This window comes from Meriones unguiculatus, chromosome 1, assembly GCF_030254825.1.
Source record: "Meriones unguiculatus strain TT.TT164.6M chromosome 1, Bangor_MerUng_6.1, whole genome shotgun sequence".
Lineage (NCBI taxonomy): Eukaryota > Metazoa > Chordata > Mammalia > Rodentia > Muridae > Meriones > Meriones unguiculatus.
Window position 1 is genome coordinate 52,952,897 of NC_083349.1, and position 20,449 is coordinate 52,973,345.

Here is a 20,449-nt window from a genome sequence, read left to right on the forward strand (position 1 = left end):
CGAGCCTCCTGAGCGCGGACCACCACAGCCACGAGTACGCTGTGCTGCAGAACAAACCCCGGGCTCCTTCCTGTCTGCTGGGCAAGCTCTCTGCCAGCGGAATGGCGCCCCGAGACCATTATTTTTTGTCTCAATCCAGTGAGCATTTAACGCAGTCACATCTCAAGTGCTCAACAGCCACAAGTGGCGAATGATAAGAAAAGGCAAAGACACTCACCGTGGTTAAAACCCGGACAGATTAGTCTGGCACATAACGACTTGTCCTTTTTTTTTTTTTTTTTTTGAGGCAAAATTCAGTGTCTTTTAGAGGGAAGGTACTTAACCAAGGTTTGTTTTTCTAATGGAGTTCTTTTTTTCTTTATTTTTCAGTTGGCTGTTTCAGTACTTGTTTTATATAGATATGGCCAAAATACCTCCCTGTCGCTGTGAATCACTGTTAGTCATGAAACAGAAAACAGTTCATGCATTTTGTTTTGTTTTTTCGAAATGAGAGCTGTTTTAAGAATGTGTTTTCATATGATTTGCCAATTTTTTTTTTTACGTTACACAATGGCTTCGCTCCTCCCTCCCTTCCTTTTGGAGAATTGATGGGCACATGAAGCTTAGAACAAAAGTGTTGACAGTGTTTGGGACAGCAAAGCAACACGATTTGAAGAAAAGGCTTCAGGGAATTGACAATCTACAGAACGCTGGACCTCTGGTTGTAGGAAGTGTCTCCTCTTCAGAGGATGCTGCAAATGCTGGTAAGAGTGGGTGGAGTCTGGGGAAGCTGACAGTCCTGATGGTCACAGGCCGTATTGGAACTAGATCCCTCCAAGTCTGTCCCCACAAATCATCTCTTAGGCAAATATTAACCCCATTTACCCTTTTCTGATTTTAATGCTCCCAAACTCATTAATTTAGGGAAGAAGAGGAACGTGCTCTGTAAAGCAGGTCACTTTTTTTTATTTATTCAGACTTTTTTTCTTCTTTTAGATAAGTCTCACTATGTATCCATAGCTATCCTGGAACTCACTATGTAAAACAGGCTAGCCTTGAACTCACAGAGATCTGCCTGCCTCTGCCTCCTAAGTGCTGGGATTTAAGGCATGTGCTGCCATGCCTGAATTCATTCAGGTTTTTTGTTTTTTAAAGATTTACACAGTCAGGTTTTTTGAGGCAGGGAATTGCTAAGTATCCTATGCTGGCCTTGCACTTGTGATACGGAGGATGAGCCCACATTTGGTCTATAAGTGATTCATAACAAGATGTGAAAAACTCTTTCCACAAAAATAATTCAGTTTGAACATAGAGGCACTAATGTATTAGAAAAATCTACAGAAGGCCAGCTGGGGAAGCTCTTCAGACCATCTGGTTCAGCTGAACTTACAGAAGGCAACAGGGGGTAGAAGCAGATGCTGAGACCCATGGCCAAACATTGGGCAGAGTTCAGGGAGACTTATGGAAGAAGAGAGAGATAGAAAGACCTGGAGGGGACAGGAACTCTGCAAGGAGACCAACAGAGCCAAAAATCTGGGCTCATGGGTTCCTGCAGAGACTGATGAATCAACCAAGGACCATGCATGGAGAGGACCCAGACGACTGCTCAGATGTAGCCCATGGGCAGCTCAGTCTTCATGGGGGTTCCCTAGTAAGGAGAGCAGGGACAGTCGGTTGGCTGCTCTTTGATCACAGAAAAAGAGGGTCCCCAGCGAGTCCTGATGAGACCTGATAGGCTAGGGTCATAGTAGGGGAGGAGAATCGCCCTTATCAGTGGTCTTGGGTAGGGGCATAAGGGGGAGAGGAGGAGTGAGGGTGGGTCTGGGAGGATATGAGGGAGGGGGATACAGCTGGGACACAAAGTGAATACATTGCAATAAATAATAATAATAATAATAAATAAATAACAGCAGGCAGTGAGGTTGTTTACCATGGCCACAGAGAACACTAGAATTCAGGCTTTCCAATGTCTGTGTCAAGAATTCTCTTTTGCACTGGGCATGCTGGCACTCATCTTTGCTCCCAGCACTCGGGAGGCAGAGGCAGCCTGTGAGTTCAAGGGCAGCCTGGTCTACAAAGCAAATCCAGGACAGCCAAGGCTACACAGAGAAACCCTGTCTTGAAAAACAAAACAAAACAAAACAAAAATCTCTTTTCCTAGAAGCAGGACCAGCATTTATCAAACACTTGCTAAATGTTAGTGAATGTTAGGCGATGGGTTAAACACTTTTCACAAATTTCAACAACTTAAAAAAAAATACTCCAAATAGAAAGCATTTTAGGTTTAAAAGGAAAAGCACCACTCTAACACCTTTTCTGTTGGCATTTCCTTCACTTTCTCAAACAGAAGTGGCTAGCATACAAGACTTTTCCCAATTCAGATTCAGAGTATTGGAAGGGCTCTCGGTGGTCTCTGCTAGGCTGTTTTGAAAGCTAACTAAGCATCAATTCACAACAGAAAACTCAAGGTATTGTAGTTAAGATTCAGAAAGCACAGCTTCCCCTGGCTTCCGTTCCTAGTTTTTGTTCATTAACTGTTTCTCTTTTCTATTTTATCCCCTCTCTCTCCCTCTCACTCACTCTCATCTCATTTCTTCCTTTCTCCCCCTCCTTGCTGCCTTGCCTTTTTGTTTTAGAAAGTATGGTATTAGAGGGAACTTCTGTTGAGACTCCAAATGTTTTTGGCTTGTGGAAACTAGCCATGTGAAGGCCAGGCCATCATCTAAAGCAGAGGCTCTTAACATGTGGGTCAGCGCCCCTCTGGGGGGGATGAATGACCCTTTTGCAGGGGTCACATATAAGATATTCGTATACCATATTTACATATAACAGTAACAAAACTACAGTTATAAAAACAACAAAAATAATTTTATGGTCACCACAACATGAGGAACTATATTAAAGGGTCGCAACACCAAGAAAACTGAGAACCACTGCTCTAAAGGGAAATAGAGGCCCAGAGGGATAAAGGATTGTGCTTAAGGTCAACTGAATAACAGACAGAGATCAGAAAAGTTGCCTCAGGGGTCTGTGGGAAAATCTCAGTTGGTCAAGTGTTTGCCATGCTAGCAGGAGGGCTTGAGGTCAGTTCCCAGAACTGTGTAACAAAGCTGGGTATGATAGTGCCTTCGGGGAAGCAGAGAGAGGGGTATCCCCAGAACTCCGTGACCAGCCAGCCAAGTGGAAGACTCTATCAAAACCCAGGATGGACAGTACCTAAGGAGTGACAGGTGAGGCAGACCTCTGGCTTCCACGTGTGCACACATGCATGTGTGTACACACCCCCAACACACACGTGCAAAGCGACCTGAACAGCAAAGGTAGTGTCCGATGGCTTCTGTGGGTACTGGGCCTTTTGGTTATTTTGTTAACTTCCTTTGAAGGTGTCCAGGGGCCCTTGGTAGGAGTCTCAGAATGAAAAGAAAACCTCCATTCACACCCAGCCCTTCAGAATCCCTTGAGGTGAGGTACGGATTGCCTAAGGGCCTTACAAAGAGTATGTTTTCAGAGATGTAGGAGTCTTGATTTTAGAATAGCAGCAACCCACAGAGAAAGCTCAAAATGGCTGCACTTGTACCTGGATTTGCTCTTGGACGCCCAGGTTCTCAGACCCTCTGGGAAAAGCCAGAGAGGCTTTCAGCATTGGCCCACCACAATGGCCTCAAAAGAGTAATGTCAAAAGGCGTAATATGGAAGCTTCAGTGAAGGAAAGTTGAGCAGGAGACTGGGGAAGGCAGAGTCAGGTCAGGGCCTCATCGAGGATGCCTCAGTGAGTGAGCCTGGGAGGCAGGGATGGACCGGAGGCCAGGTAGCAACCTGCACACAGATTCTGAGTTCTGAGCCCTAGCCTCAGAGGGAGCACTGTTTGCTCTTCAGAAACAGTGATTTGATGGCAGACTCTACTTGGAATTAGGAGATAAGCCAGTGTGCTTTCTGGCCTCCCATCACTTCCCTTGTAAAATAGGAAAGAAAGGCTTGCCTGACTACCAAAGTCCTATCTAGATATAAGAACCCTGTGACTCTAGAACCACATTAAAATAACAAAACGGCATGTGATTTAATTGCATAGGTTTTTTTTTTTTTTTTGGTTTTTGTAATAGCCCTGATTTCATTCCCATCGTACTTAGAGGTTTCGCTAAACAGACCGAACTTAGTGGAAAACGTTGATGCCCCAGATTCCTGGAAGAATTTGATTTCTGTTTCTCCTGAAAGATGTTAGAGCTGCTACATAATTTGGGAGGTTTAACACCAGGAAGCCTAGAAGACAGAATGCTGTGAGAGGTTAGCGGAATCTGGGATGTAGATCTGCGAAAGTGGCTCAATGGGAAAGCATTTGCCATGCAAGATGAAGACTGGAGTTTGGGTTCCCAGCACACATGTAAATGCTGGCAGTGTGATGGCCTGTCTTGTCATTCTAGTGCTCAGGAGGTAGAGACAGGTGAGTCAGTTGGCTAGCCACAAGAGCTGAATTGGCAAGCTCCAGATTCAAGTGAGAAACCAGACTTCAATGTACAACAGGGAGAATGATCAAGGAAGACACCCTATGCCAATTTCTGACTTCCTTATACATGTGTGTGCATTTGTGTAAGTACATCAGAACACACACACAAACAACCAAACACAATACATGCATACACACATACATACACACACCACACACATTTAAAAAAAAAAGGAATTAGTGAAATGTTCACCAGGTCTTAAGACTAAAATCCAGCTCCTGCATGTGGTCTACAGGTCCTGTGAGATCTGGTTTCTCCTTACTTTCCAGCCTGGTGTGACCTTCCTTCTGTCTCTTCATTCATTTGATCCCCGAAAGGCATAGACTCTTTCTCCACTCAGAGCCTGCCTGTTGTAGTTTTTTCCCCTGGGGCCCTTTCTTGCTCTGAGGATTCAGGCCTCCGCGTTGCATCATTGGCTAGATCTTTGCTGACTCCTCTATCAAAGGCAGACTGCTCAGTCCTTTTTTCTCCAGAGCACTGAATAGCTTTCAGGTTATTCATTTTCTTGTGAATTCACCCCAGTGTTTGTCTCTCTAGGTATGCTGGAAAATTTGAAGTAACAAGATTTTTTTTTCCCCTGTGTTTACCACTATTTCCTGGCACATGGTAAGAATTCAGTGATGATTTGCTCTGTAGAGTCGGGGGGAGGTGGTACTTAGTTGGTGAGCTGAATTTGATCCCCAAATAGAAGAGCCAGATGTAGTGGCCTTTTCCTAATACCAGCGATGGGGAGAGAGATGTGCAGATCCCCGCCTGGGGATAACTGGCCAGCTAGCCTAGTGAGCCCCAGGCCACTTCAAGACCTTGTTTCAAGAAACAAGGTAGATGACATCTAAAGGTCACCTGATGTTGACCTCTGATGTTCACACTCATGAACAAACATGTGTATGTATGCCTGTACACACATGCCCATGAGCACGGATATACACATACACATACATACCAAACACATGAGAAAAGCACTAGTACTGAAAAAAAAATTAAACGAAAAAAAAATTGTTACATTATTGAGTGAGGGAATGAATGGATGTGTTGGCAGAGAAGAACCCAACACATTCTACGATTACTGACTGTTTGGTTATTTTTGAAACACGTCTGGCCTTGAACTTGGATCCTCCTGCTTTAGCCTCCAGAGACCTGGGATTCTAGACGTGTGCCACCACACCTGGCTTTTATTGGTTGTTTATATATGACACAACCTACACAAATACTCAGTGAAATCGCCCCTTTGACCCTATTTTGGCATTGTGGAAATAGCTATCAGCCTCTAGGCAGGTTGGCATTTAGTCCAGTGTGTGTTTGTTCAGACCGAATGGGCCTCTTTAGTGGTTCGATTGAGGACACCACCTTGCCAGGTACCGCAGCCCCAGTTCTTTCCACCTGAGTTCTTTTCACACCTCAGTGACCCTGATGGGGCCAAGGAGTCATCTGAGACTCAGGGCTTTGATATCATTAAGAGAGAAACCTTGAGTGACTCTGCCTATAAATGAGTCCTTTTTTTTTTTTTTTTTTTTTTGTTAATGTAGTTTTGTTTAGCTGTTGCTGGGACCACATTAAAAGAGAAGTTATTTATTAGGGACAGAAGAGTTCCTTTTAAGAAATTAAAGTGCTACAGAATTGTAACATTCATGCCCTGCTCTCTCTCTCTCTCTCTCTCTCTCTCTCTCTCTCTCTCTCCCCTTCCAGTCAGTCCATGGAAAGTGTTATCTCAGGCGGCTCTGAGCAGGAAGCTGGGTTTATCACTTCCTCACAGTGGCAGTTTGTCCGGGACCTTAACTACACGCTATCAGATTACATCAAAACGTAGGCCTTTGTGTATTTAACTCATCAAAGGGGTTGTGGACCCTCAGGGCTTGCTATCATGTCACTGCATACGCAGCCATGTAGCAAACAAAGCCTATCTAAACAGGACATAACTCTCTCTGCTGTGCAGCGACTCTGCAGGCTCTCTGCTTGCAGCAAGGCTTGGGGCTCAGGTGTCTGCAGCGTTTCACTTCTTGTTTTTATATTTATCTCCTTTTAGAATTGCTGTCATTGGCCTGGTTGTGTTCAAGGAAGGAAAACCCAAAATATGACTTACCAGGGAGGAGGCAAGATCGCTGCAATCCACAGAGTCAGTTGGGGGGGAGGCGAGGCTTAACCTAGGGTTAGCGTTCTTGGCTTTCACTGGGAGAATGGAATCAGTGAATACTGTCAAGGGTTGTGGAGCCTGGCAGCCATTTTTAATCCTGGCTCCTCTATGCCACTAGCCCACTTCTCTGGGCTTTTGCTTTCCCAACTGGAAAATGGAGGTATAAATAACACTTGCTTCATAACTTATTTATTTATTTATTTATTTGTGTGTCTAGTTAGGGTCTCATGCAGCTGGCCTGGAAACAGTATGTAAACTGAGGATGACCTTGAATGTTTGATTCCCCTATCTCTGCCTTCTGAGTACTAGGATTACTTATGTTGTTTTCGGTTAAGAGAGAGTCTCACTATGTAGCCCAGGCTGGCTTAAAACTCAATATGCATGTCAGGTCCAGGCTAGCCTTGAACTCACAATCTTCCTGATTCAAGTGTCAGTATTATGGTCATGTGACCAACGTTTCCCGCTCCTTAGCCTCCCCCCCCCCACAGAATAATTCATATACAGCAAAGAATTTGTGAAAAGTGCCCATGGAAAATGCTCCTTCAGGGGTACTGTGTGCATTCTAAAGCCCCAGGATGCTGTGTCCCAGGCTCCACAGAACGCCATGACTTGGCAGGCAGAGCACAGGTCTCAGGCTGTTTGCACTTTCACCTTTGAGGACTCGTTGCTGTTTCCTTTTTCTTCTTTTATTGTTATATTTATTTTTATTTTTGAGACAAGCTCGCATTTTGTAGCCATCTGACCTGAAACTTGTTACGTATGCCAAGCTGCTGGTATAGAACTTGCAAAAATCCTCCTGCCTCAGCCTCACCAATGCTGGGATCAGAAGTGCGAGCCACCGTGCCTAGGGTTATTTTTCTTCCTTAGAGTTCTCTGTTCCCCTCCTAGGTGGCTGCCAGATGCTGTCTCTATTGGCAGCCACAGGAAGCCAAGGCAACTGTGAAGTAATACTTCTGCCCAGGGCTGGCTCCACCCTGTTGGCCAAGGCTTTTTTCTTTTCTTTTTCAGCTCTGCTCAGCCAACTCCTCTTTTAATGCTTTGCCTAAAAAGGAGTTCTCACCCAGCCCTGCTGCAATGGGAAATGGTTCACTGCCCAAGAGGTTCCGGACACAGAGCTTTCGGGGGATGGAAATGGCGGCACAAGCATTGTACTTCAGGGCTTTGAGGGTTCCGCATGGCAGCAACCGGCCAACACGAAGCCCATTTCCCAAAAGCACATGTCAAAGGAAGAGCCTGATTCTGTAAAACATCCTCTAGCTGGTGTGCTATGATGAGACAGTTTTAACAAGGATTTGCATGGAGGAAGTATGACAATTTTCATAGGCCTATGACCGGAAAGAAATTGAAGTTACACCTAAGAAACTGTATGCTTTAGGAAGGTAATTTTTTTTCTTAAAAAAAAAAATCTGAACCCATCCAAAATAGAATATTTAAACAAGCCTCATGCTTTGTTGCTGCTGCTTCTTCTTTCAGTCGTTTTGGCTTGTGTGTGTTTGTTTCTTGGAGTCAGGGTCTCACGCCATAACGCGGGCTGGCTTAGAATTCACCATGTTGCCCAAGCTGGTCTTACACTCTTGGTAGTTTTCTTCCTCAGCCTCCTGAGCAGTCAGATCACAGGTATAGGCCGACACACCTGGTTTTTAATTAATTAGTTGACTGATGGATTGTGAGTGTGCAGGCACATGTCTGTCCACAGGTTCGGATGTGTGTAGGCATACATTAATGTGTGTGTGTGTGCACACGTGCGTACATGCATATGTACACACGTGTGGAGGCCAGCGCTGAACTGAAGCTTACCTTTTTGCCTAATTTTTTAATTTATTTTAAAACAGTAGCTTTAATTCTTTTCTTAAAAAAAACTGATCACCTTTAGACCCAGCACTTAGGAAGCAGAGGCGGGTGGATCTACTTGTTCAAGGCCAGCCCAGTCTACCGAGCGAGTTCCAGGACAGCCAGGGCTACACAGAGAAAGCCTGTCTTGAAAAACCAAAACACCAAAAAAATATTTATTTTACGTGTATGGGTATTTTTGTCTGCACATATGTATGTATGTGTGTATGTATGTATATGTATGTATGTATGTATGTATATGCACCACAGCTGTGTAGTGCTCTTGGAGGCCAGAAGAGGGCACTGGATCCCAAGAACTGGAATTAAGAGATGGCTGTGAGCCACTCGGTGGGTGCTGGGGATGAACCCTGGTCCTCATTCTCCAGCAGCAAGGACTCTATCCAATGAGCCATCTCCCCAGCCCAACGTCCTCCTTTCACTGCTTCTTTTCACTGCAGTTACTCACTGCGGGTTTACATTCTTCATGGATTCCTGTCAGGATGAGGGGATACTTTCTCTGTTGAGAGGATCACTCCAGAGTCACCAAACACCCCCTCTTAGTGTCAGGCCCTCTCCACTTGGTTTTGCATTTTTACCTGGCTCCGTAGAGTGAGCTCCTTGGCCATTTTGTCAGCTTTTGCTTCTGGATGCTGTTCCTCAGCTTCTTCATAATAGCTCTGGGGTGGGCCTCCTCCTACTCGCAGACACCACAGGGAAGAGATCCCTAGTGTCAACACAGAACTGAGTGTCCCCTTGTCTGGAAAGAGACTTGGGACATTTGCCTGGAGCCCTCTTATGAGTAGTTGTAAATGCTGAGTGCAGAGATCAGCATTTCCTGTAGACTGATGTTAAAATTCTTCTTATCTAATTACAAAAGTAATAAATGTGTTTTATTAACACAGACACCGACCTAAGCACAGAAATGTATAATCCTAAAATTTACGTTGCAGGAGTGGCTCAGTAGGAGACAGCTTGCCTAGCATGTACAAGACCCCGGGTTTGGTTCTCAGCACAAGAAAGAAAGGAAGGGGGGATGACGGTGGGAGGGAGGGATGAAGGGAGGGAAAAAGGAGCAAGGAAGAAAAATAAAATAAAATTTTATTTGTAATTTTATAAATTGTTTTATTTATAAATTTTATTTATAGTGACATCAAGCAATAGTTACTACATATTGTTCCAATACACACCAAAGAATCTTACTGTTTTTAAAAAGCTAAAATAAAGCCGGGCCGTGGTAGCGCATGCCTTTAATCCCAGCACTGAGGAGGCAGGGGCAGGTAAATCTCTGTGAGTTCAAGGCCAGCTTGATCTACAAAGAGAGTTCCAGGACAGCCAGGGCTACAGAGAAACCCTGCTTGAAAAACAAACAAACAAGCAAGCAAAGAGCTAAAATGAGTGTCACACACACTCTCCAGAAACTTGCATGTTTTCTTTACTGGTGTATCTCGGATAGATTAGGACGTCATATGGACATATTTATCTCACAATTTTGTGTTGCTTTTGGAAGTTCCAAGATATAATGTGCTATAAATTATACACTTAGTTTTCTGCGTTAGGCTTTGGACTATTTCAGTTTGGGTTTTCTTTTTTTTTTTTGGGGGGGGGTGTTTTTTGTCATAACAAAAAGAGCAATATTGAACATTCCTGTGCAAACATTTTGCTCAGGTGTCAGTATTTCTGGGGAGCTGCCACTGTTGTCCCAGGATGGCCAGGGCTACACACACAGAGAAACCCTGTCTTGAAAAACAACAACAAAAATCAGACAAAAACCAAAGTAAATTTTAATAAGCATTGCTAAATTGAGTGCCTGCATAGCCTTTTGCAATCCACCCAAAAGTACAAGAGGTCTTGTTTCCCCAAACACCTCTTGGCAGTGATGTTACCAGATCTTACGGAGTTTAGTTTCATTTGTGTTAGTAAAGCTGAGTGTCTTTAAAAATCATGTGAGGGCCAGGGAGATAGCTCAGAGGGTAAAATGCTTGCTCTGCAAGTCTGAGGTCCTGAGTTCAATTCTTGGAACCCAGGTAAAAAGCAGGGTGCAGTGGTTCACCTATGTAATCCCAGTACTCCCATGGTGAGAGGAGAGGTGGAGACAGGAGAATGCCAGGAGCTCACTTATGCAGTGCAGCAGCAGAACAAGAGAAACTTCGCTTAAAGAACAAGGCTGACACACACATGCTGTGCCCCTCACCCCCAACACACACCAACCAACCAACCAAATCTTTAATTTTTCTTTTGAGACAGGGTTTCTCTGTGTAGCCTAGGCTCTCCTGGAACTCATTTCGTAGACCAGGCTGGCCTTGAACTCGGAGATCCACTTGCTTCTGCCTCCCAGGTGCTGGGATTAAAGTCGTGCACCGCAAACTGCCCGGCATACAAACAACTAACTCTTAGAAAAATGCTTTTTGTTACCCTCAAACAGGTGTAGCTGTCACCTCTCAGCAAAGAAACTCCTCTTTGCAGGAAACAGGCCTCTACAGAAAGCCACAACTGGCTAAAGTATAGAAAAACAAAACAAAAACAGAACCTGGTCATGGGGTGCTCAGCTCCAGTTGATAGGTCTACAGCACATCCCCTGCACCTGGACTTTAGGGAACATTACAGGAGAGGTAGCAGAAACATTGTAAGGGCTGGAGGACCAGGAAGTCTGCCTTGAGATCTCAAACCCTTAGTAACGACAGGGATGCTTCACCCATGAAAACGCAACAACACTCTTGCTTAGACCAGACCCAAACGAGGATAACACCAATAGAAGAGTAATGGAGAAGGGGAAGATCTCACCATGCCCCACCCCTTAGACAAAGAACTACAGGCTGCTAATGACTATTGAGAGAGAGAGAGAGAGAGAGAGAGAGAGAGAGAGAGAGAGAGAGAATTAAATCTTTCCCAGGAATGAGCCCCTAACTAGCTTTCCAAATACCAAGTGGCCAGGACTGAAATCAGAGCTCTTCTACACTGTCTTTGAATACAGATAATTTATTAGTACTCTTTAGCTTAATGGAATGGCAGTGTTCCAAGGGGACACAGCTGTGCAAGCAGCCAGCTTGATCAGGTTCAGCTTTTAGGATCTGCCCACCTCTGGGCTGGCCTCCTCGGATGGTGAAAAGCTTGGGTCATCATACTTACGTCTTTTTCTTGTCCTGTATCCGCTGTACTCGCTGTTTGCTCTTGTTCTTTCCCTAGTTGAGAGCTGAGCCTCAGGGCTTAGGCATGTGATTCCAGCTACCCGGGATGCTGAGGCAGGAGGATGCACAACTCAAAACCAGCCTGGGAAACTTCTGAGACTCTGCTCCAAAATAAAAGGTAAAAAGATGGAATGGGATGTAGCTCAGTGATGGAGCGCTAGATTGTATATTGGATGTGTTTTGCATTGTGTTAAAGGCAGAAGGAAAGAAAGGGGAAGGAGGAAGAAAATAAAAGAAGGAAGGGAGGAAGGAAAAAAGGAAGAGAGGAAGGGAGGAAGGGAGGAAGGGAGGAAGGGAGGAAGGGAGGAAGGGAGGAAGGGAGGAAGGGAGGAAGGGAGGAAGGGAGGAAGGGAGGAAGGGAGGAAGGGAGGAAGGGAGGAAGGGAGGAGGGAGGCAATCAGGCCAAACCAAAGAAACCGGCGATGCTCTCTGGTGATCTGGTGGTGGGATTTTGTGCTCTCACCACTGTAACCTACGTTCAAGCCTTTTTTTTTCTCCCCTGACAGAGATGTAGCTCAGTGGTGGAGTATTTGTTTGACATGGTCAAAACCCTTGTTTTAAAACCCAGCACTGAGAGGAAGGAAGGAAGAGAGAAGAGAAAGAGAGAGAGGGAGAGGGAGAGGGAGAGAGAGAGAAGAGAGGGGGAAGAGAGAGACTTAATGAAAGTCCAGGCTTTCTTTCTTGACTCTGAGTTTAACTGAAAATTGGTTCTTCTAAAGAGTTTTCAATGACTTCCTAATTTCCAAAGTATTTCTCTTCCAGGTTTGGGGTAAATCTGTCCTTCTTGAGGCTCTGAGCACCTTGACTTTTCCATTTTAGACTCACCCTTCCGACCCTTAGACTCACTGGCAGTTTATCTTCGAGCTGGTCCCTGTTTCCACCAAGTGATGGCTCACCAGCTTGTGATCTGGTGTTCTTTCTCATTTTTCCCTCCACTCCCTACAACTCGCATTTTTCTTATCCAGAAGCTCCTCCAGGGAGAACCACAGCTGGCTTCTGCTTCTCCCGCTCGGCTCTGTGCTCACCTTTGGTTCTTTTCCTCGGTCACACGCACACTTACTTTGCTTAAATATTTTATCCATATATCACTTATTCTTTGCAATTAATCTTTCTCATTTGTCTATTTTCAGGGTTACCTTCTCTTTTGGTCTAACTCCTTTGCTATAGCAAAACGAACTAATATGCACTAATCCCACAATAACTTTTAGAATTCCTTTCTGGAAATGGGTGTCTGAGGTCCTTTAAATGCAGTGGGACTTTGTTTATGAAAGAATATAGTTTTCGTTATCTTTTAAGGAGGGAAGCCAGAGGACTAGGATGGGGACTGGCCTAGGATGACCACTCTCAAGGGCTGGGGTTAGCTGGATATTTGTTGTTGCTTTCATCTTCCAGCTTGCTTTGTGATTTTTTTTTTCCATATATTCTTAGACCCTTTTGAAGCAGGAACTTGCTTTATAGCTCAGACTGGTCTGAAACGCATGTTTTTGCTCTCTCAGCCCCACCCCTGGGGTTCTGGGAATCCACGTATGAGCCACCCGCCCATTTTTGCTTCTGCTGTGGTAATTTATTGCTTCTACTTCTCATTCATTTTCCTTGAATCCTGTTTTGTTTTGTTTTTGATAAATGAAAGGAACATGGCCTTTGGACTATAAATAGACTCAAATTTCAACACAACCTTTCCAGGTACTCGACATGAGTTCTTGGGCAAGTTGCGTTTTTAATTTTTCCTTCCAACAACCGAGTTTTAAAATATAAATCATATTTACAAGGCACAGTGCTTTCTAGAGATACCCAATAAGTTTCTTTATTATTTTCTGTATACCTCTGACTTCCTCACATTCTTTCTCTGGTCACTTCCCACTTGTGATTGGGTTTGGATGAGTCGATCCACTTAGAATCTTTGAAAGCCACAGTTTCTTCTGCCTTCTCCGTGGAAGGTCATCAATGTGCTACCTTTGTGGAAAACAATGAGTCTTTGCAATCTTAGAATGTGTGTTAATTCCCTGGAGGGAATAACCGTGTCTAGAGTCACAGTGTTAGAACCCGGTATCCGGAGATACCGCTGAGGTCAGGTGCACACAGCGAAGGCTGCAAAGATAAGCAATTTGGTCAAACCCACAGGGGATGATACATAACTCTTAAGGTTTCTTCCACACTGTGTGAAAATGCTCTGTACTTGTGCGTTCTCTCTCTCTCTCTCTCTCTCTCTCTGTGTATGTGTGTGTGTGTGTGTGTGTGTGTACATGCAGAGGTTGACATGGGGATTCTCCCTTGACTGTGTCTCACCTTATTTTTTGAGACAGGGTCTTTCTGTGAACCTGGCGCTCACTGGTCCAGTAGACACAGCTCATCCCTGGGATCTGCTTCCAAAGTGTTGGCTTTACAGGTAGAAGCCTGTGCGCCAGGCATTTTATGTGGGTACCGACCTGACCTGAACACGGGTCCTCTCGCTTGAATCATCTCTTCAGCCCCAACAGTTTTTGAATTGAGGCACAATTCGTGTAACAGAAGGTGAATTACTTTTAACTGTATACTCTGGTGGTACTTGGCAAATTCACAGTGTGGGATGATCACTAGTCTCCCCCACTCCGTGGGCGTGAAGCCCTCACTTCCCATCTCTCACATCAGCTCCTGCCACTCACTAATCTATTTTCTATCCTGATGGGTTTTCTTTTATGATATTTCATGTAGAAGGAATCATGCAATGTGTTTCTTTGTGTTTGGCTTCTTCCACTTAGCGTAATGTTTTTGGCAATCAATAAAAATTATCGGTACAATCCAAGTATTACAGAGGAGCAAAATGAAGAAAATAAAACATTCTGTAGTCCCACCCAGCCCCCATGGGACTGTTGGCAGTGAGGCAGGTGTTGCTAGTGCCACTATATCCGAATAAACAGGCTGACACAATTTGTACCTGTTTTTTTGTTTGTTTGTTTTGTTTTGTTTCCTTTCTTTCTTTCAGCTTAGTGTTTGATTTAATACTCTGCAACTTGTTTTGTTGATGCATCTGGTTTGCTTCCTTCTCTTTAGTAGAAATGTAGGGTTTTAGTATATGATGGTGGTCTAGGTGGTCTGAGAAACCTGTAGATGGATATTCTTTTCTCTTTTCTCTCCCACTTGCTAAGTAAAATAATGTAAACTTTAGTCTGCTGAGCGTGAGTTATTCTGAAATCCCGCTGTTGGAGAAATCAATAGGAAAGGTTTGTATTTCTATAGTGTAGTGTTGTGTGACAAGACTCTCCCCAGGGACACACACACACACCCACGCACACACACACACACCCCAACACACCAACTACTCACCTCAGATAGACATCCCACAACAGACCAAAGTACAGATACCAACAAAGTCTAACTCAATGGTTCACAGGTTGAACTTTGGTGGTATCTGTGCTTTGGTTTGTCATCGGCTCCTCTACGGGGTCAGGGCTGGAGGGGGTGGATTTGTGTCTTCCCAAGAAAAGCCTGTCACACAAGTTAAAGGTCAATACACCTTGAGGCTGTCTCTAACTTGAGATTCATTTGTTATTGGATTTCAAAACCAAAATCAAGGCAGTGCGCAGGGATGCAAGTAGAGTGCCTGAGGCTGGTAGTTGGGATGGCTAGTCTCAGTTTTCTCTTTCACCAAAGGCTGGACCTGCAGCTTTGGAGTGTAATTTACTCATGAACCTGAGTTTCTTCATCTCTGAGATAAAGTCAACGAGCTGGGTGATGCTAAGTGTGATGCTGAGCCTCCGTTGACACCATCACTCCTGGAACCATGATTCTTCCTCAGCTTCACATGGATAATCTCTCCCCCTGACCCCCATCCCCAAGTTGTGGTCCCACCCCTTCCTCCCTCAGTTATATCTGACTGATGCAGCGGTAGCCGCTCGTGACAAGTCAAGTCTGTCAAAATCTTTCTCTAGGACTTTTGAATGTGAACCACAGAATGTATGAGCAGTTCCTCTCTTGTGGTGGGGGACTGTGAGAAGTGAAACTTGGTAGCCATTGGTAACCATATTATCAGTGTAGTGAGGTACTAATGTGGATAGGACTAAGATTGGGTTCCCCGCCCCGTGGGGAAGTAGTCACGTAGAAAAGAGCAACCTCTAAATATGATATTTGGGCTGTATCCAATGCATCAGAATGAAAAATGGAGCTTCCAATCATTTCTCATGTCAGCCTGACCACACTCAGGGTTCTGGGGTATTTGGCTAAGTATTATTCTAGGGGTGTCTGTGAAGGTGTTTCTGGGTGAGATGAATATTTGAATGAATATATAAGCAAAGCAGCTGGTTCTCCCCGATGTGAGCTGAAGGCGCAAAGAGAACCGAAGGGACAGTTTGTTCCCATTGCTTGCCTTAGAGGTGCAAACTGGTCTCTGCACCCCTTCAGACTTGTTCGCAGACTGGGAAGGCTCCCGCTGGCCCCGCTGGGTCTCTGGGTGTTCAGACTTGTCAGACTCCATCAGCATGCCCTTGCTTCTGCAGCCTCATGCCTGTAAGTCCAGAACTCAAAGGCAAAGATGGGAAGATCACTTGTTTGAGGCCAGCCTGGGATACACAGTGAGACTCTGTCTCAAGAGCCAAGGTCCTGTCGCTCAGTGGTAGCACTTGCTTAGCATGCGCATGGCCTCAGGTTCTGTCCCCAGGACTGCCAGTCGAAGAGGAAAGGCTATTGGTTACTTTCGAGCCTTTTATACACTGTCTTCCTGTGTTTAAGTTTCTTTTTTGCTGCGCCATACCTTTAGTATAAAGTACAGTTTGGCTGTAATGTGACACCAAATTTAAAAAAATATATATTTTAAGAAATGGTTCATAAAGAAGGCTGTATACCCTAAGAACAGGCCTTTTCCTCCTTCCCCTCACTCCTACTAGAGCATGCTTTCCTCTTTGAGCGAACAGAACACAGCGGACTTACATTACCATAGTTGTGTTGTCTTGGTTGTCAGCCTGACACTCGGGAAGAGTGAACCTCATTTGAGGAACTGATTCCATCAGACTGGCCTAGGAGCAGGTCTGTGGGTCATTTTCTCCATTGACGACTGGTGTGGCAGGGCCCAGCTCATTGCGGGCGGTGCCAGGGATGAGCAGGTGGCCCTGGGTGCCATGAGAAGGCAGGCTGAGAATGTGCAGGGGGAGCAGTCAGTGCTCCTCCATGGTTTCTGTTTCAGTTCCTGCCTCCAGGTTCCTGCCTTGCGCTCCTGCCCTGGATTCTCTCCGTGGACTGTGCCCTGTAAGCCAAAGGCACTCTTTCCCACCTAGTTGCTTTTGGTCGTGGTGCCTGTGACAGCAACAGAGAAACAATCCCGGACAGAAGTTAGTCCCTGGCATATGAAGAACCTGACTGTATTGAGTTTTGGAGGATTGTGGAAGGAATTTTGAGCTTTGAACTGGAAAAGCCATTGAGTGTTTAGAGCTTAATGGCTGTTCTGTGGGAGCTTGGAAGATGAGAGTGTTGAGAGGGATTCCGTTGGTGGAGGCCTGGCTTGTGAAGCTTCAGACAGAAGCAAAGATTTTTTTTTTTCAGCATCATCTGTATACTATATTTGAATTAAGAATCTTTAGAAGTGAAGCCTTGGCTTTCCTGAGACAATTGATACTGGTTAGCTAGAGCCGAAGCATCAGTGACTATTAAAAGGCCAGCATCACTGAGGTGAAATCATCTAGGGAGCTCTTTCCTCAAGATCAGGAAGCTGTGATCCAGAGGGGCTAAGCCTACCCTACCTTTCCCTTGGCAGTGGACTTGGCAATGTATCCCACCTGGTGCTGGCTCTGCAGGCATGAAGGGGTCACTGGGAGCGGCTGAAACTGCATGGTTTGGCAGGGGCAGGGTTCCTGAACGAGGCCGTTGTGAAGGTGCAGCTTCAGTTACAGTGGAGGTGAGCACGCTGGAGATGCCAGCACTCTGGGACAACTGCCAAGGACGAGGGCTGAGGTGGTCTGGAGCCTGCCTGAGCCTTCCAGCTTTGGATGGCAGAGCTGGAGGGGTGGGCCTACCCAAGATCGTTGGCACGTAGCCCATGAGTGAGATTATATAGACCAGGCTAGTCCTAAACTCAGAGAGATCTTCTTGCCTCAGCCCCCTGAGTGCTAGCATTAAAGGTGTCCACCACTATACATTGCTGGACTGTGTTTACATTAATATAAGACCTTGAGAGCAAGGAGAAATTTCTAGTTTAATAGTGATGTGTTCGTGTGTACAGAGACAACGGGAGAGATCCTGTGTCAAAACTGTGGTAAAACTGACTTCCAAAAGATTGTCCCCTGACCTCCACATGTGGGGCATGTGGGTGCGTGCACGCACGCAAACACACCCACACACACCAAAATCTTTTTTAAGAAGAAAACTTTAACTGTCAATAAGAACTTATGAAATGTTTCTTGTGGTAGAATATATTTCCTCAAATATTGTACTGAAAAGGAAAAACAGGCAAACCAGGATTTGAGACAAAGAGACAAAAATAGTAACACGCAGAAGGGTATGGTAAGGTTTAGTGTCAGATAAACATGTGTTTGAGTTCCTCCTTCCTTTGCTATGTGACTTCCCTGAAGTCATCTTGTTAAAGCAGCCTGACTGTTCCCATCAGGGCCAATCTGCCAACCTCACTTATTACTTCTTTATGTAGGTTGAGGCAGTGTCACATGGCTCAGGCTGGCCTTGAACTTGTTATGTATCCGAGGATGATCTTGAACTTCTGATCCTCATGTCTACTTTCTCAGTGTTGGGGTTCTAGGCATGTACCACCATGTCCTATTTATGTAGCCCTAAGGACTGAACCTAGGTTCAGCGCACAGTCCTCATGCATGTTAGGTAAGCACTCTGGCAAATGGCCTATATTCCTAGGCCTTTACTGGGTTTTCATAAGACTCTAAGAGATTTTGTGTGTGTGTGTGTGTGTGTGTGTGTGTGTGTGTGTATGTGTGTGCCTGTTTATAAAATCAATTGTCACTCCAAATTTTATAACAAAGATTTCCATGCTTAAAAGATAACTTATTTTTGTGGCTTTGTAGGGGGAAGAAAGCACTATTTAAAAATAAAAATTGGGGGGCCAGAGAAATGGCTCAATGATTAAGAGCACTGGCTAGTCTTCCAGAGGATCTGGGTTCAATCCCCTGGCACCTACATGGCAGCTCAAAACTGTAACTCCAGATCCAGGGGATCTGACACCCTTACACAGACATACATGCAGGAAAACTACTAATGCAAATAAAAAATAAATAAATTGTTTAAAAATAAAAATTGGGCCAGTAAGATGGCTCAGTGGGTAAGGGGGCCTGCCCCGAAGTCTGATGAGCTGAGTTCAGGCCCTAGAATAGACAAGATAGAAGGAGAGAGAATGCTCCCAGCAAATTGTCCTGTGACCTCCACAAGGATGCCATGGCGCAATCCTTCTCCCAAACAAACAAATAAATAAATAAAATAAGAGTTAAGCTGTGTGTGTGGCATATTTGTATGATTTCAGCATTTGGGAGGTAGAGGCAGGAAGGTTGGGAATTTAAGGTCACCCTTAGCCACACAGTGAGTTCGAGGCTAGCTGGGACTACAAGAAATCTGTCTGGGAGTGTTGGCCCACACCTACAACATTAGCACTGGGGCATCAGAGGCAGGTGGATCTCCGTCACTTTCAGGCTAGCCTGTTCTACATAGCAAGTTCCAGGCCTGCCAGGGCTATATATTAAGACCTTGTCTCAATTCAAATTGGAGGTTTGTTTGTTTATATATTTTATAATAGTATATATATATATGCTGATGATCATGTGCTAGGCAACATAACATATTCTAAACCATTCCTTACTCTTCTGTTGGTCCAACTTTGAGCTTCTGTAATCTTTTCCTGGGAATGAATATGTGTGTGTGCGTGTGTGTGCGTGTGTGTGTGTGTGTGTGTTCTCACTATGTAGCTATAATTTTAGCTAAGGCTGGCCCGAAATTTTCTGTGCAGCACAGGCTGGCCTTACATGTCTATCTTTCTGCTCCTACCGCCTGAGTGCTGGGATGACAGACATGCACCCCCGAATTCTGCTCCCTGGGTTTCTGGCAGTTGCCTTCAGTACACTAAGCTCCCTGTTTCTTCTGAGCCTTGGCTCCATTGGTTGCCCTGCCTGCAGCTCTCCCAGGTCTGAGACCTATCTGGCTCGTTCCTCCTCTTAGGTAAGCCTAGCACAGACCCTAGCCTCTCACAATACCTGCCAAGGAAGAGGAGTGGCTGGGTGAGATGGGAGAGCTAGGATAGAAGTGCGTCTGGGGCTTTGCTTCTGCTGTTTCACGTGGCAGGTTCTGTCAGGCTGGTGGAGGGAGGAGGCTCCCCAAAGAACTTCTGAAGAGACTGTGGGGGTACCTGTCGGTATGACCTCTTTCCTCTGGCTCTTTCCCTCTGACCTCTCCACAGCCTTGGCAGGGCCCTCCTTTCTTCCTGATTCCTCCCCCACTGGACCCTTTAAGAGACACTGGACCTGTGCCTGACCTCAACACGCTTTCCTCAGTTCCTTGATTTAATGAGAATCTTTAAATGGAGGAATGGAGCCAAGAACAATGGCACTGAGCACCTGTTTCCTGACCTTTCAGAAAGCTCAAGGATGTGGGACAAGAAGTTTCACTGCAATTAGTGAGGTCCGTTTTGTTGTCCACAGCAGTTGTGTCCTGTGTAGCCCACCTTCTCAGCCTGCCCAAAGCGCTTCCTAATGACATTGTGGACTCTGGTTCTCCCAGGATTTGAAAATTGGTTGCACTAATTTCTTTCCATGATGTTTTATTGAGAAAAAAAATTAAGCTATTGAAATTTTGTTTTTCTTTTGTACCAGGATTACCACATGGCTTTAAAAAAATATTTCCTTGAA

At 45.1% G+C, this 20,449-nt stretch overlaps 1 long non-coding RNA gene across 1 annotated transcript in view; it reads left to right on the forward strand.

Annotated features, from left to right (window-relative positions):
* Positions 1-632: 632 nt before the first annotated feature.
* LOC132647984 (uncharacterized) overlaps positions 633-20,449 on the forward strand; it is a 30,699-nt gene continuing 10,882 nt past the window's right edge. The window contains exons 1-3 of the long non-coding RNA XR_009586324.1: positions 633-743; positions 5,019-5,087; positions 11,626-11,745. This is a non-coding gene — a long non-coding RNA (uncharacterized LOC132647984). The remainder of the gene's footprint in view (positions 744-5,018; positions 5,088-11,625; positions 11,746-20,449) is intronic.